The sequence below is a fragment of the Phoenix dactylifera genome, chromosome 3 (assembly GCF_051530095.1).
Source record: "Phoenix dactylifera cultivar Ajwa chromosome 3, Ajwa_hap1_PhDact_Kaust_v1.1, whole genome shotgun sequence".
Taxonomy (NCBI): domain Eukaryota; kingdom Viridiplantae; phylum Streptophyta; class Magnoliopsida; order Arecales; family Arecaceae; genus Phoenix; species Phoenix dactylifera.
The window spans coordinates 50,634,141-50,649,541 of record NC_143192.1 but is presented as its reverse complement, the minus strand read 5'-3'; the positions used below and the strand labels follow the sequence as shown (position 1 = coordinate 50,649,541).

At 39.2% G+C, this 15,401-nt stretch overlaps 1 long non-coding RNA gene across 1 annotated transcript; it reads left to right on the top strand.

Annotated features, from left to right (window-relative positions):
- Positions 1-5,868: 5,868 nt before the first annotated feature.
- LOC149768137 (uncharacterized) lies at positions 5,869-10,033 on the top strand. The gene is made up of 2 exons (XR_016399968.1): positions 5,869-6,189; positions 7,583-10,033. It is a non-coding gene; the product is annotated as an uncharacterized LOC149768137 (long non-coding RNA).
- Positions 10,034-15,401: the final 5,368 nt, after the last annotated feature.

Sequence of the window (15,401 nt, the reverse complement as noted above, 5' to 3'; positions counted from 1 at the left end):
CCGATGTACCAAAAAGAAAAAAAAATTATCCTTTGCGAGGCTTTTTTTATAAAACTTCTCATAATAATGTACCTCAAACATTAAAATTGTCAGTGGTTAGGCTACTATATTTCTATTTTCTAGCATGAATTGGTCGCAAAAAGCAACGCTAGATTATTATACAGCCCTTGCAGACAACCACGGAGAAAGCAGCTAGTCTGCCTATCATAATTTGTAATTGGCTTAGCAGATCGAATCTATTTTAAATTTTGCGAAAGCTATATTCAACTTGTGAGGGCAGCATATATGTTATTTAAATGTTTTTTGCTAAAATTATATAAATTTGGTGTATTTTATAGTTAAGGATTATCATACAGAAATAAAAGATGATAATGAGAATACATGTTCTTCGCAGAACTGCAATTGTATTACCATACATTAGAAGTGACTGCATTATGCATTTATATTCAGCTAGATGAACTTAACTTGCTTGCATAGAGTATCTACGTTACCATACACTAAATTGAATCAATGTCGTCTTAAGTTGATGGGTTCAGCCTAAGGATATGGATCTAAACTTGATTATATTGATTGTTGGCATTGAGATATTATAGTCAGGCTATGTTTTACCTATTCGAGAGATTAACTCACAATATTTTCTTCCCTAAACTACTGGAGTCCAGTTAGGGCTAGTCAGGGTCAAAATTTTATAGACAATGCCTTTACAAGTGTTAAAAGAATGAATACAAAATTAAAAAGAACTCGAGTTATTTATGTTGGGTATATTAAATTTCACAGCATCCAATTATTTTAATAAGTTTGCTTTTAGAAGGAATATTATACACTTAACTTTTTCTTTTTGGATAATGAATAGTCTATCTACATCATGAAGGGATTAAATATTAAATTCAATAACCATAATGTCCCTTACAATCATTGAAAAGATAAAGCTCTTTATAATTTCTCATATCATGTCCAATAAAATACTACATTAATCACTAGGTCTTACATAATCTCAATGATTAGAGATGATGGTAAGTGTTGACTCTCAAAGGCTGCGATTTTGGGACTGGTTCATCAAGAGAAAATACAATAGATTCTATATATAGAAGATCAGGGGAGTGATGGCGGCCTAATTATTTCACATGAATTGGTGGCTTGGTTTTCATTGAGTTTCTCAGACACGTTAGCCAATTTGTGTGAAAACCACTCGTGTATGCAAGGATACAAATGGGCACTTGAATCTATATGTGATCAAGATCGACCTTTTCGACCTTGAGAACTTTGTCTAACCATAATCTGAAGCCATAGATTGGGTTAAGCTCCAAATTATTTTCTAATGGGAATTAGGTGTAGTAGAACAAGCAAACTTGCTCCTAGATCATGTATTAGCCACACCGGTGCTCATTAAAATCTTCGGTTAGAAGCTATTTCAGAGTAGCACACCTCACCTAACACAATTAATTGTTTATTATAAGTTGCTTTATGATACTAATTGTAAGATGATCAGCAGATCTACATGAGCACAAGTGAAATCTCGTTATGTTGATGATGCATCGCATTTATTATTTGAATTGCGTAAGCAGCGCATACAAAGTTATATATAAGACTTGGGGGTCCTCATGAGAGCCTTTTTGTGGAACAAAACCGTGAGGGTCGGAGCAGTACCTACGCGGACCTCTTAGCGTGCAGGCACGCTCAAAGCGGACAATACCTCGTAGGGGACGCGGTCTCTTTCTTTGCTCGGCCGGTGTGGGCTACGCTGTTGCGCGGGCCCAAAAAACCACGCAACAGATGACGCCGTCTATGGGAAGTGCCCTCTTGCCGCAGGCTACCCCCGGGACTGGGAGGCGCACTGAACCTTCCCACTGGAGGGGCTATGTTGTGGGAGAGGCCGAACATAGTCCCACATCGGCTAACAGCGGAAAGGTTCTGTGCCTTATAATGAGGAGGGCAAAGCCCTTTCCTCACGAGGGCTCTTTTTGTGGGACAAAACCGTGAGGGTTGGGGCAGTACCTACGCGGACCCCCGTGGCGTATGGCTCAGGGGCAGTACCTACGCGGATCCCCTAGCGTGCAGGCGCATCCAAAGCGAACAATACCTCGTGGGGGATGCGGTCTCTTTCTCTGCTCGGCCGGTGTGAGCTATGCTGTTGCGCGGGCCTAAAAAATCCCGCAACAAGTATCTGTTAAATAAAATAAATAAACATCACTTCCAGTTTTATATTCTAGGATTAAAGAGTGTCCGGGCCCTAATTATACTAGAGATTGGTGGCTAAAGGTTGAAACCATTAGAGCATCAACAAGGTAACCCATGACATGTTCACCAAAAAGCCAAAGCACCATTATGATACCAAGGAGCCATAATTGTGTGCTAATCAATAGAAAGTAGATCATGTCTTCGAGCCTCTCCTGTTTAATTGCAGACCGGAATGTTTATTCTAGAGGCATAGTTGCCTCCTTTGGAGACATTCTGATAAGATTAAGCATTGATTCCCAGCTAGTAAGTATAATATAGGATAGTGAGATAATGATTGGTACTTTTATGATATTATCCATGTTGTCTAATATAAATTATAGAGTAGACAACTATATTTATTTTTACAAGGCAATGAAGAGAAGTGTATAAGGAAAACCCAAATTCATTATCCATGATATTCTATATATCTCTTGCTTTTCTTTCTCAGGCTTTCTTGACCTCATATTTTCTCCTACTCACATGCTTGAGGTGAGGACTTTCGGTTTTACTAGTTATTTTAAAAGATTTATTGGTGAGGATGGCAATGGATTTGGTGAACAACTCAAACCTTAATATCTGGAGAGAGTTAGGTCAAAGGTGGAACCAAACTTTCAAATAAAATTCCTAAATTAGCAAAGGCTTGGGCATGATTGGGGGTAAAATTGGATTGGTGATCATGGCATTGCTTTAATTAGAAAGTACGTACCGAACGAATTTTGGATAATATTGCTTCAGAAAATATTTATTTTGAAAATCAGACATTATAGTAGGCAAATTTACTTTTATATTGTAAGAGCACTTATCGATTAATAATTTACACTACATGTGATTTGATCCTGTTCGCCATATATCACAATGGACAATGTACTGCAATGGTAGCTATTTAAACAGGTAAATCGACGATGCTTGTACAAATCAAGGACTTTTTTTTTTAATGACCAAAGAGTTAGGGTAACTTTCCTCCCTAAAGACAAATGTAGAGCTTTGCGTCATATAACAATCTATATTCTTCTTGCCAAATACTTGCATCTATTATCTGGCATTTTAGTAGGGAATAAGCATGTAACAACTCAGGTCCTCACCCAAAATGACTAATCGAAAGATATTATTTGGGCTCTTTAATCATGTATAAGTACCCAAAATCTACCCAGCTATTAACCGATGTGGGGTTAAACATACGCCCGCATGAGTCCTCACATACTCTCTCCGTTCAAGCCCTGACGTCCTCGTCAGGCTAAGAATTCAAATCCATTCAAATCTAATCACAAACAATCCGATCGGCCTGTAGTCAGCCCTAATGGATCCATGCTGCAGTGTCCCTTAGTCCATATAGGTTATGGGCCAGGTCCGTTTTGATACCATTTGTAACAATTCAGGACCTTACCCAAATTGGCTATCTGAAATGTATTATTTGGATTTCTTGATTATGTATAAGTATCCAAGATCTGCACTATTTTTTGCTTGATTTTTTGTCCCATGCGATGATTCCTTCCGAATGCCAGATTCTAAATGGGGAATCAATGAAACCCTTTAGCCAACTAGAGGATGACCGGATCTAGGACACACCTCAAGGAATGAGCCATCACATCATTGCCAAACCTAAGTAGTTAGGGTCTATTGAAACATCACCATATCCAATGATGGGACTGAGCTTGGGATGTGTCAAACATCCAGGAACATGCGAACCAGCAAATTACACGCAATCTGCAATAACTTGGGCTGTTAATAATCCAATGACCACACATAAAGTGCACCGATATCACAATATTCTTCTTCTTCTTCTTTTTTCTCCTTATCATGCATGCATGCATGCGTTTTACGTGTTGATTGAGCTAGAAGGAATAAAGTGATATCATGTTCGATGCAAATTCGAATGGGAATCTTGAAGCTAAGACCACATCCATTTTTCTTTTTTTTTCTTTTTTTTTTTCTTTTCTTTTCTTTTCCAGAGGATGCCTGTGCTCAACTTGCCGGCATTTTACTTTATCCACAGACCAAGAAAGGACCCAAGAGGAAACGATCGAATGCTGACAACAAACACTGGAGTCCAACCAATTGTTGCATGCGGCCTTTATTGCTGATGTCCGGATCTATAGAACAGTTGGTACAAAAGATCATTCTCTTTTTCCATCCAAGATAGAGGTGGGGGCATGGTGGCATGGGCTAAAACCAATGATATAAATGTGACAAGTCACAAAAACTTTGAATCGTATGCATCGATCCAGTGAACGATTGCTAGCTTGGAGAGCCAAACATCATCTCCAACGACTCTTGCACCTCTCTTTATCTTTCAGAGATTGTCAAGTGTCGCCATTGCTTTATTCCTTGGGGAGCTCCTCTTTTTGTGCACTTTATACTGTTTGTTTGCACACGCTAGCTTGGCTCCTTAAAACTAAACTATCACCATCACGATTTATCCTGAACAAGAATAGTTAGGAATAGGTTATATATATACTGACCTTGGTCTTCTTCTGTAATAGCACATGAAATATATATATATATATATGGTCCCACTTGCCATTGGGATATGTCAAGCAATGAGGCATAGGTTATTTGCAATTCAGGCATTAAATTGATTGCCTATTCTATATCTTGATCCTGCCTCTAGGGTCTGGGCTTGTCTTTAAGGAGCCTAGCAAGCTATGTGGGCATTATTCTAGCCAACCCACAAACAATCACCTTGAGTGAACCCTTTTTTGGCAGCCATAGGATGCCTCTGGGAATCACATACCTCCGAAGCCAAACGAAAAACATTTAAATGCCGTTGGGACCATGTGGTTGAGGGACAGGTACTGGCTTGCTATCTGTGTGGTATTGTTCTCACAAGTGGTAGGTGGTCACACAGGAAAAGAAAAAGGGGTCTTGCTCTAGGTTTGTTTGGATATAAAAGCCCCCTCACATGTCAAGGGAAACGCATACTTGCTTCTTAAATTTTGAAGGGTGGATGCCATGACTATGCACATCTCTCATAAATTTTACAAAAGACATGCAAGTTTGCATGCTGCAGCAGAATTTTGCGTCGATTAAAGGCTTTCTATATGAGCAAATTTTCTTTTCATCATCCTTTGCAAGAATGAATCACTTATCATTATTTTCTATTGGAAACCAAACTGCGAACCAAGTTTGCTTTGGTAGAACAAATAGATACAAAAATGCCAGATTAGAATTTTAGGGTTTTAGGTTAATTTTCATTTTAAATGCATGAGATTGACGATTGTCTCTAGGTTCATATCGCAGTCGAACATCGCATGCCACTTGGATGTCGCTTGGATCGTTCATGCTCCAATGACCACAGTGCATGGTGAGGCATGTCATTTTCATCCATTTTATCATGAGTAATTGGATGGTTAGAGAAGCAGAGCGTCTTAGGAGGTCCTTCACCTCAACCCATGCACTTAGAAGGTCCTTGCTTTCTAGTGTGTTTTCTGATCAACAAAAAAAAAGGAAAAAGGTTAAAAAAAAATTGAGGCAAGAAATTTTAGAAGATATATTATTTATTCATGGATGAAGGGATTAATATGCAATCTAAAACAATAAACATCCTAAAATGCTATATTTAGTTATAAAATAGGATTCCCTTCTAGAGGAGGTCAGATGATTTTGATAACTTTATGCAGCAAACTTGCACCCACTCTCAACTTATAGATGCCTTGTAAGACCCTGGCACTGGGCCCGGTCCACTTGACCGGCCCAGCCACCAGTTCCGGCCTCACGTGCGTCGCACGGTGAGGAGGGGGATCCATCCCGAAGAACCCGGGATCCCCTAGTTTTAGGGCTCTTCCCTCTTCTCCTTGAGGCCATCCGAGAAGAGCTGCCAAACTCTGCTTCTGGTTTGGGGGTTCTTCTTCCTCGTGCTCTACCCGAGAGAGAGAGAGAGAGAGGCGTTGAAGCCCGATCCTCTTCGGTTCGGGAGGTCCTTTTCCTCCATTGCCGCCGGAGAGAAAAAGCCGTCGGATCCTTACGGGGAGCGAGGTAAGTGTTCCTCGCCTTCATCTCTTTCTCTTTTGATGCTTAGCCATGAGTTACCAAGGTTTGAGCAGGCCAAACGCCGAAAATTAATTCAAAAAGGAGGAGCTTTGTTTGGCCCGAGTGCTCCACTGTCGGCTCGTGCACCGCCGCCAGCCACTTGGGGTGGTCGGGCTTGCTCCGCCGCCTCCTGCTGCCATCGGGGCCGGCCACCATGGCCGCCCCTGAGTCTGACCGAGAGGGAAGACGAAGGGGGAGGTGGGTCACGGATCCCCTGTTTTGAAGAAGAAGAGAGAGATTTATCTCTTCTCCTCTCTCCTCTCTTCTCCCTCTCTTTCTCTTTCTCTCTCCTATTTTTCTCTCCACCTGAAACTCCTCTCTCTAGTAGAGAACCCTTCGCAGTGAATTTTGGTTGACCTTGGGGAGGGGTTCTGATCCCGAGGTGTCGGGCACTTCTACATGATCGGTCTTGGAAGGATGTTACAATTTAATTTTCCATATTATGATGAATTTTAAAAGAAGAATATGATTTTTGGATATTAGGCTCTACGAGAGATTTGCGAAATTAATTAGATTTGTTGTGGATCGCGTTCGCAAGATAAGTAATGTAACCTTTTTCTAGATTTATCGACAAATTACAAATATTTTTTTGAGTTGAATTATTCTTAATTTACAAATTTGATGCATGGTATTATATGCCCATTTTTAAAATATAACATGATTCTGATTGAACGTATTGCTTTTGATATTAATTGTGTTTGATTGATTTAGTATCGTATTCTTTTGGTCTGGAACATTGAACATAATATAAGAAAAGATAATAACTCGAAATAGATTCAGACTCGCAGTCGGGCTATGTTGAGAACCCTGCCAATGAGTGCTAATACATTGGTACATACCATAAGAAGATAAGTCGGTGATATGACCCTGCCACACGATGATGTGGTCATAGTTCCTCACTGTTGAGTGAATCCGATAAATTAAAAGAAATTAAGTTATGAACGATATTTGGGTTTTGACACTGCGTGTTTTCAGAACTGAAATATAAAACAGAGAACTAATTGAATTTCGGCTTGGCTATGTTGAGGACCCTGCTAATGGGGGTAGATACGTTGGCAATTGACCATCCTGAAGGACTCAGCGCAAGAAGATTAGTCGGTGTTATGATCCTGCCACAGGGAACATGTGGTCATAGTCCAGAATCGACAAGATGGATTGAATATTTGAAAGAATTCGAATCCATGAAAAGAATTCTAAGAATTTAAGAAAAATGTGGATTTCTATTTTAATACTGCATATGCACTTACTTTCTGCATATTATTGTCTGGTTTATCTAGTTAGATTATTCATTTCTTACTGGGCTGTTTAGCTCATTATATAAGTTCTTGTTATTTTACAGATCCGAAGAATTAGCTTGATCCGGAATTTTATAAACGGGAGAGCGACTAGAAGAACTGAGGCACAAGTTATCTTAGATTAAAATTTATTTAAGTTAAATTGTTATCTTGGACAATTATTATAATTGTTAGATATTGCAAGGTTTTGTTATTTAAAGAACTAAGTTTTACATGTTGGTAGTTTATTATTCCGCTACATATTTAGAATTGTGAGACTTTATAAATTGAGTTAGTTAATGAAATAAGAATGCATTTTAATAGTTGAATGATTTTAGTTAAATATTTGAGATATTTTGTTAAGATGCTTTGCATGCTTGTGGAGAGAGTTTTCTACAGATCGGAGGCGTGACGAATCAGTTGCAATACTTATAAAATGGGCATTGCAGGGCACAAGTGTGCGATGAGTTTTGGAAGAAGGCAACAAGATTCAAGTTTTGTTCCACCCACAAAAGCTGCTCGGTCTTTGAGCTTGTGACTAACATTTTGTCTTGGTACCCAACGAGAGAGCTTCAAAACCAAGGCTATAATTGTAGATAGAGTCTTGGTGGGGGAGAAGCCTCGTATTATTTCCACCACACGTTCTCGTCCCTCCGCAATCCACAGCTCTCACGTACGTCCTTCTTCCCAAGGACCACAATTCCATGCTCCACGTCAACTCGCCGAAGGGCTCGGGAGAATCCAACTGCAGGGTCAATTAATTAGATCGTCAGGATCTATATCTCTTAATATCTCGTTGACATGTAGGTGTGCTTGTTCTTCCAAAGCCTAGAAGGTCAAAAGCACGAGTCTATCGAGACCAAAACATTTTGGGATCATCTGAAAGATCTTGCATCGCATTGTTGGACTAGGTCAAATATTTGTTTATGGTAAAAACAAGAAAGAAAAAATAGATAAGTTGATGTTACCGACATGCCGTTGCAGATACAGGACATGTCCGTGTCCTGCGACGCACCGTGGCATGGTGACAAGCCGAGATTTTGGACCATGACTTGAAAAAAAAGCTCGCCTACCCGAGCCAGAGCCAAGAAATGGTTTAGTTAGTAGCCACATCACTCCACGCAAAAGTTAAAAAAGAGGAGGTAGCCCCCATACCTTTCACTTTGGCATAGAGACTTGTATGACTGTCCAATCCTCTTCCAGTCTTCTTTTTCTTTTCCTGCATAGAAGATTCTCCATGGGCGGTGGAATTTGAAATCACAGCCACAAGTTCATTGATGGCGATATTTTTTTTCCCCTCAACCTTGGTCCTTTAATTAGCATGAGTTAATTAGTTCATCACGTCACTTTATTTTCAATATAATGGTCGAAATCAAGCTCATCAGGATAGGGAACAAAGTGACAAATTAAGTGTGAAATCTTCTGGACTTTAGCCTACCATACTATAGTAGATTGGAAACTTTCTTGCGCAGCGGAAGTTTGGTGAAAATGATAGGGTAGCTACTAGATTTACTCCTAATGTCGAAGGACGTATCATATCCGATCGTTGCTCTTCAAAGGAATACTCATTTTTTCTTTTACTTCTCGCTTGTTTGGTGAGGTAGGTGTAGATGGGAGCAGCTTAGCAAGCTCCACTTATGCGAGGTTTAGTTTGATAAGCAAGCGTGTTACGCCGATATCGGTGAATACTATATAGGCATGTGACCTATAAGTACACCATGTGTCCTCATGTCTATATGTTCTTCTTTTTTTTTTTTAATTGTAAACAAAAAAAGCCTCAAGAAAGACGGCTTATTAGTGACAAGGTTGAATTTAATCATCCCCTAAATAAATTCTCTTATTTTTCAATGTGTGGAATGCATTTTTGGGCTACTTTGTTTGGTTTCAATCCTTTTTGCACTGACATAAACTTGTCAAGTAGTTCCAATATAGTTCCAATACTCATCATTGATTTTTTTTTGTTAATTAAAACTTAATTTCAGAATCTTTGATTGCTAGATAAAAAGATGCGGCTATTGGGCCAAGCCAAACTTTATGCTTGACAAGAAAAACCGAACCTTGCCTATCCAGTCTTCTTAGAAAAAGTCTTGTACAAAGAAAGACAAGGAAAAAGTTAAAACAAGCGTGAATGACCAAACTGGATTGGTCATTGTTTTCTCACCAAACCCAACTCGCTTTCATGGACTAAGTCTAAATCCAGCTAGGTCACACTTATGATAAGCTTGACTTGAGATATGCATCAGAACTCAGAAGAATCTGAAAGAAGAAAGGCTATTTGAATCTTGACCTAAATAGTTACAAAATCGAGGATGCAAGCCTGGAGGATATAAACTCCGTTCCAATCGAGGCAAGCGGTGCTTTTCCTCTGGGTTTCGACAGTCTTCAAGTGTAGCTCAAAATGACATGAGCCAGATGGAGGTCAGCTTGGTTACAAAATGAGCCGAGCTTGAGCTAAGCTTGATGTGCGCATGCATGCTTGGCTCATTTACACCTTTAATTTTTAATACAATTTTAGATCGTCTGTTATGGAATCACGTAACAACCTACATCACCCATAATATTTTTCTTTACTAATATGATCCTATATTAACCTATATTGTTTTCTTTATACGAAGTCAGTACACAATTATATATAACTCCTGAGATATACCAAATGCGATGGAACAGAGAAATAAAATTATTTTTCTCTTCTTCTACAAATATCTTAACATGGCATCAAAGCCACCGATCACCAAATTTGCTGCCGCCATCTTTTTCGTCTTTGCTATGGTCGTCGTTATCATATCTAGAAACTTTGAAGACCCTTATTGCCGATTTATCGATCTCTATGTTCTGTTGAATCAACATTCGAAGATCCTTTATTTTCTGGTGGATTTGCAGATTCTCTATTTATTAGAGAATCAACATTCGAAAATCCCATATTTCTTAGTAGATCTATATATCTTCTATTTTTGGTAGATTAACATCCGAAGATCCTTTATTTTCTAATGGATCTGTAGCTCCTCTCCACCACTTTTGTTATTAGTTGTAAATTTTCAGTCGTCTCTCCTCACCGTCGCTTGACCCATTTCTCTCTGTCTCCGATTTTATCTGCTGCCTCTAGCTCTTTTACAATCCAGTTCGAAATCTTTTACTCCTCTTTTATGGTACCTCCGTCTACAAGGATCGTCAACCTTTGGTTGTCTTCTCTCTAAGCCTTGCCCTCGTTGTAACTGTCATTTTTTATGTGTCTTCTCATTGCCACATCATTAAACAAGTCAATTAGCTACATCGACAAATATGTCAGTCTGTCATGTCAGTCAAATACATCAATAGACACACTGGTTTGCTATATTAGTCAGTCATATCAGTGGACGCATCAGTTAGCTACATCAACATTGTAAAATACATCAGTTTGCTACATTAACTTCCTGATCTACTACATCAGTTTTTAAGCTGCTATGTTTGTTTCTATTTTGTCATATTAAATTCTGTATCGACACATCATCTTGATACATCAGTCTACCATATCGGCTTTTGAGTTGCTATGTCGGCTTTTAATTTGCTACATCAGCTTTCGAACTACTATAACAGCTCGTGTCCTGCTACATTAGGCTTTGTGCTGCCATGTTAGCTTTCGATCTACCACCACATCAGCTTCTAAGTTGGTATGTCAGCTCCTGAGCTGATACTTCAGCTCTTGATCTAGTACATCAATTTTTAGGTACATTCATGATCTAGTTTCCAAACTCAAGTTGGCACACATAGTACTATCTTGAATTTGAGGGGACATGTTAGCATAATTTTAGAAATCACATAAGAACCTACATTGCCCATAATATTTTTTTTATTAGCATTATTTTATATTAGCCTATATTATTTTTTTTATACGAAGTCTGTACATGAGTATATATAACTCCAAGGATGCACTAAATGTAATGAAATAAAAAAGTAAAATTATTTTTATGTCTTCTTTCTATAAATATTTTAACAAGGTTGTCTCACCTGCGGTCTTTCTGCACAAAACCGCACTACGTACCCTTCCGGGGGAAAGGTGCAGAAAGATCACTGGAGATGGTCACCGTTTGAAGTGGTTTGGAGTCTAGAACTTGGGTTAAGAGTCGTTAGAATTATTAGTCAACTGGTTCAAGTTTGATGGGCCCCAGTGTTGACTGGGTCGAGCACAGCGTATGTATTGACGGTTACGGTACTGCATTTGACTGCAGGCTCAGGAAACTCCCGCCTATCATGGTCTTGGATCCACTTGCATTCTAGTTAACACCAGCGCAAAGATATTTGGTGCTCGACCTCAAGGGGTGCTAATGGCCGCCAGAGCTCAGCCAAGCTTTTCCTACCTCGTCTTAGTAAGCCATATAAGCAAGCCGACTTCATGTTCATAAAGGCTTCCTACAAGGCCGGATTCCAAGGTGATTGCGGCCGGGGGTTACCACTTATTTGACATATCAGTGCTAGGGGTGGAGTTGAGAATGGCCTGGTCAGGCTTGTGCTATGTGTGACGTGCCCTGCGAGGAAGAAACGTTCTTTTGGAGGATGACTCTGCGACGGCTATTAGATGGATTCGACAGACTTCTGGGGGGCTCGGTGACTACCATCTGCTGGTGAGAGACATCCGAGCCATGATTTCCGATGGATTGGTGCTTCAAGCAAAGCATATGTTTAGAAAGGCCAATAGGGCTGCTGATTGGGTAGCTTCTTTTGTTGCTAACCATTTTAGGGACCACCTATGGAAGGGAGAGGCGGAGTTGCCTACAGCTCTCCGTGATGTTTAGTTTTTTGATTTTCTTGGTTGTATTCGTACACGTTATGTATGAGACTTCCATTTAAAAAAAAAAAAAAAAAAAAAGAAGAAAGAAAGAAAGAAGAGGCTTCCTTCGTGACTGGTGACTCCAAGCCTCGCAGTTTTGCCATGGGACTTTATTAGGCGTCATAAAACTAATGTGAGCATGGAAAGGAGAAGGATTCGTATATGAATACTGGGCCGCCGCTCGCAGGATGGGCTTGGATCAACGATAGACCAAGGCCCGCCAAGAAAGAAGAGCGGAATGCAATAGAAAGAAGGTCCTTTCAGAACTAGCTCTGAATTGGACTTTGCAATACTCTGTAAATCTATAAAAGGGTGGGTAGATGTTGTGTAGAATTGTAAGAAGACTCGTGATGGTGGAAATTTAAAGGTCTCCGTAGGACCCCGTGATAGATTTTTTTTTTTTTTGATAAATTAGATGATTTAAATTAATCGAGTATAAATATATTCATGGAAATCAGAAAATAAAATATCAAAAAGCTGAGTGAGAAAATCTACCGATGAAAAAACCTATAGAGGCATCATGTGGATTTTACGTGAGTTTGTATATTGTACTGTGATCATGCAATTTCGAACCTGCAGATCGCATGTATTTATATGCATTCAGAGACGTGCATACACATGCGTGACATAGTATCATGCTGGTCTGGAATGGGCTAGCTACCCACCTAATAATAAAGCAACCCAAGGCCCGACCAATTCTAGCTCCACCCAGCCCACAGAGACATAGCCCAACCCGCTTAACGAGCTAGTTGTCTCGACCGGGCCGTGGACCGCCAGCCCAAAGTGCATGCGCACCAAGCATTATATCACTAACTTTTTTTTTTTTTTTTTTTTTTTTTTTGCTAAGAAAAGAGAGGAGGTAGGGGGGAGGGGACAAGCCCACCCCGCGTAGCAACCCCAACCGGGCCCCGCCCCCGCCAGGACTATGTTCGATTCGGGCAGAATGGCCGTTTGGTATAGGCCCAGCTCACCAGACCCCAGCCATATATTACTCATACCCTCCCCACCCGTGACCCCGGCTCGGTTACCCCTCTGGGCTCCGGCTCGAGAACCACGTGTGAGTACGTCACACCTGGCACCACCAAGGCTACCAGCCGACCAGTAGCACTTCTAGACCCCGTGTCCAGGCTAGGGGCATCCGGTCCCCACATTTAATCGACGCCCGCGCGTTTCGAACCTGGAACCACTTGGTTAGAAGCCGAGCTCCGTTCCAACTGAGCTACCGCCTTGGCGGCTTATATCACTACCTTTGGAAACGCAAATTGCCACTGAACAACTTTTTACAATTTAGCAAAAAAAAAACAACTTTTTACAAAGCTTAGCGCCTAGGATGTCACACGTCTCAAATACTTCAATATAAGATGTCTTGTAATGTGTTGTATTATATTTTGCAACCCTAATATATTCCGACTCATCTCTCACACCAAAACTACTCATTATTTGGAGCTGGATCTTCATGTTAGATTGTTTTGGTAAAAAAATCTTGATTTATTTATAGGTTACATTCTGGTTAAAAATATTTAAGCACTCCCACAAATGGTCCTATCACACTTTCGCTCTCTTAAAAAATGCTTTACACAAGCATTGCAGCATTTGCAATTGTTGTGAGGCTAATGTCCTTGGAATGAGAGAGAGATTGGAAAAAAAAAATATATTTTTTTTAAGCTTAGGGATAAATTACATTTATATCCAATAGTATAAAAAAAATTTACGTCCACCCTTGGTTTATTTTTATCCAATACTTTAATTCATAACTTAAGAGAACATTAATCAAACCATTAATTTTTAATGAAACCAAACTCCACGTTAGAATTTTTTTTGAAAATAACCAAAAAAACCTCACAAAAATCTTCTTGAGGTTTACGTCTATTATACTTACATCAAATATTTTGTAAAATCTATACTTACACTTAGTTAAATTGACAATATTAGTAAAATTTTATCGATTGTAAAATGACAAAAATATCTCTATAAGAAAATAAGGTTCTTTTTTCTTTTTTCCAACTTCTAGATCCTTTCAAGGTTTTCTATTTTTAAGAGTATTATTCTCTTCGAGATTTGGCGGCTAGGTTTTTTTTTTCGCTTCGCCACCCCACCACGAGCATCCCTTTCCGAAGAGCGGCCGACGATAAGCTTCCTTTCCAATCGGCATCTAACAACGAATATCCTTGCCGACCAGCCGATAATGAGCGTCCTTTCTGATCAGGTTCTGTTCTCGCTTCTCCACCCACTGTGTCATAGAGATCGGGGATGCCAATATATTATTTGCTGATTCTAAGTTCTATTGTCCAATGCCGTAGACATAATTTCTTAACATTGTCATTGTGGATAAGGATTCCTATGTCCATATATGGAACAATGATAGCTCTAACAACCTATCATCAAAAAGATCTAAATCAGTACGTGCATGAAAATTTTTCTTTTTTGGATGGTGCATCAGTTGCTATTCCATGGCCTAATTAGATTGTCGCCAGGCTAGCTCAAACGACAAAACTCTTAATACTAGTTTCCAATAGTAGAAAAAATTAGAGGCATCCACTTGCTTGAGAGATCTAGTTTACTTTTTCCTTGACACATGTCTATTTTTTGATAATTCATCAAGATCAAGCTTCAAACCCATGGCGCCTTATGATTGTTCTCATACTTGGATGAATGTTATATCACTTAAGGCTAGTTGGATATTTTTATAAACTTTTTCTGACATTGTATTTAGGTTTCGTTTAAGTTAACGGTTTTGCTAACATTTTGTTAAGTTATGGGTTAAAGTATTGGATAAAAATAAACTTCAGAGAATAAGCGTAGGTATTTCAAACTATTAGATATAAGTATAATTTGCTCCTAATCTCATGAGGTTTGTAATTTATTGAGCAATTTTAACTTTCTATGTAAGATAAATAAATTTACTAATGTTATTAATTTAACTAGATATTAGTATATGTTTTACCACTATTAAGTGCCACTGAAACAAACGTAAATATTAAAAAAAAAAATTTAATTTACTCAAATGAAAAAAAAAAATTTACTCGTGTGGAAAGAAGATGGTAGAAAGTCCTCGAGAATCCTGGTCGAGAGTAATTAAG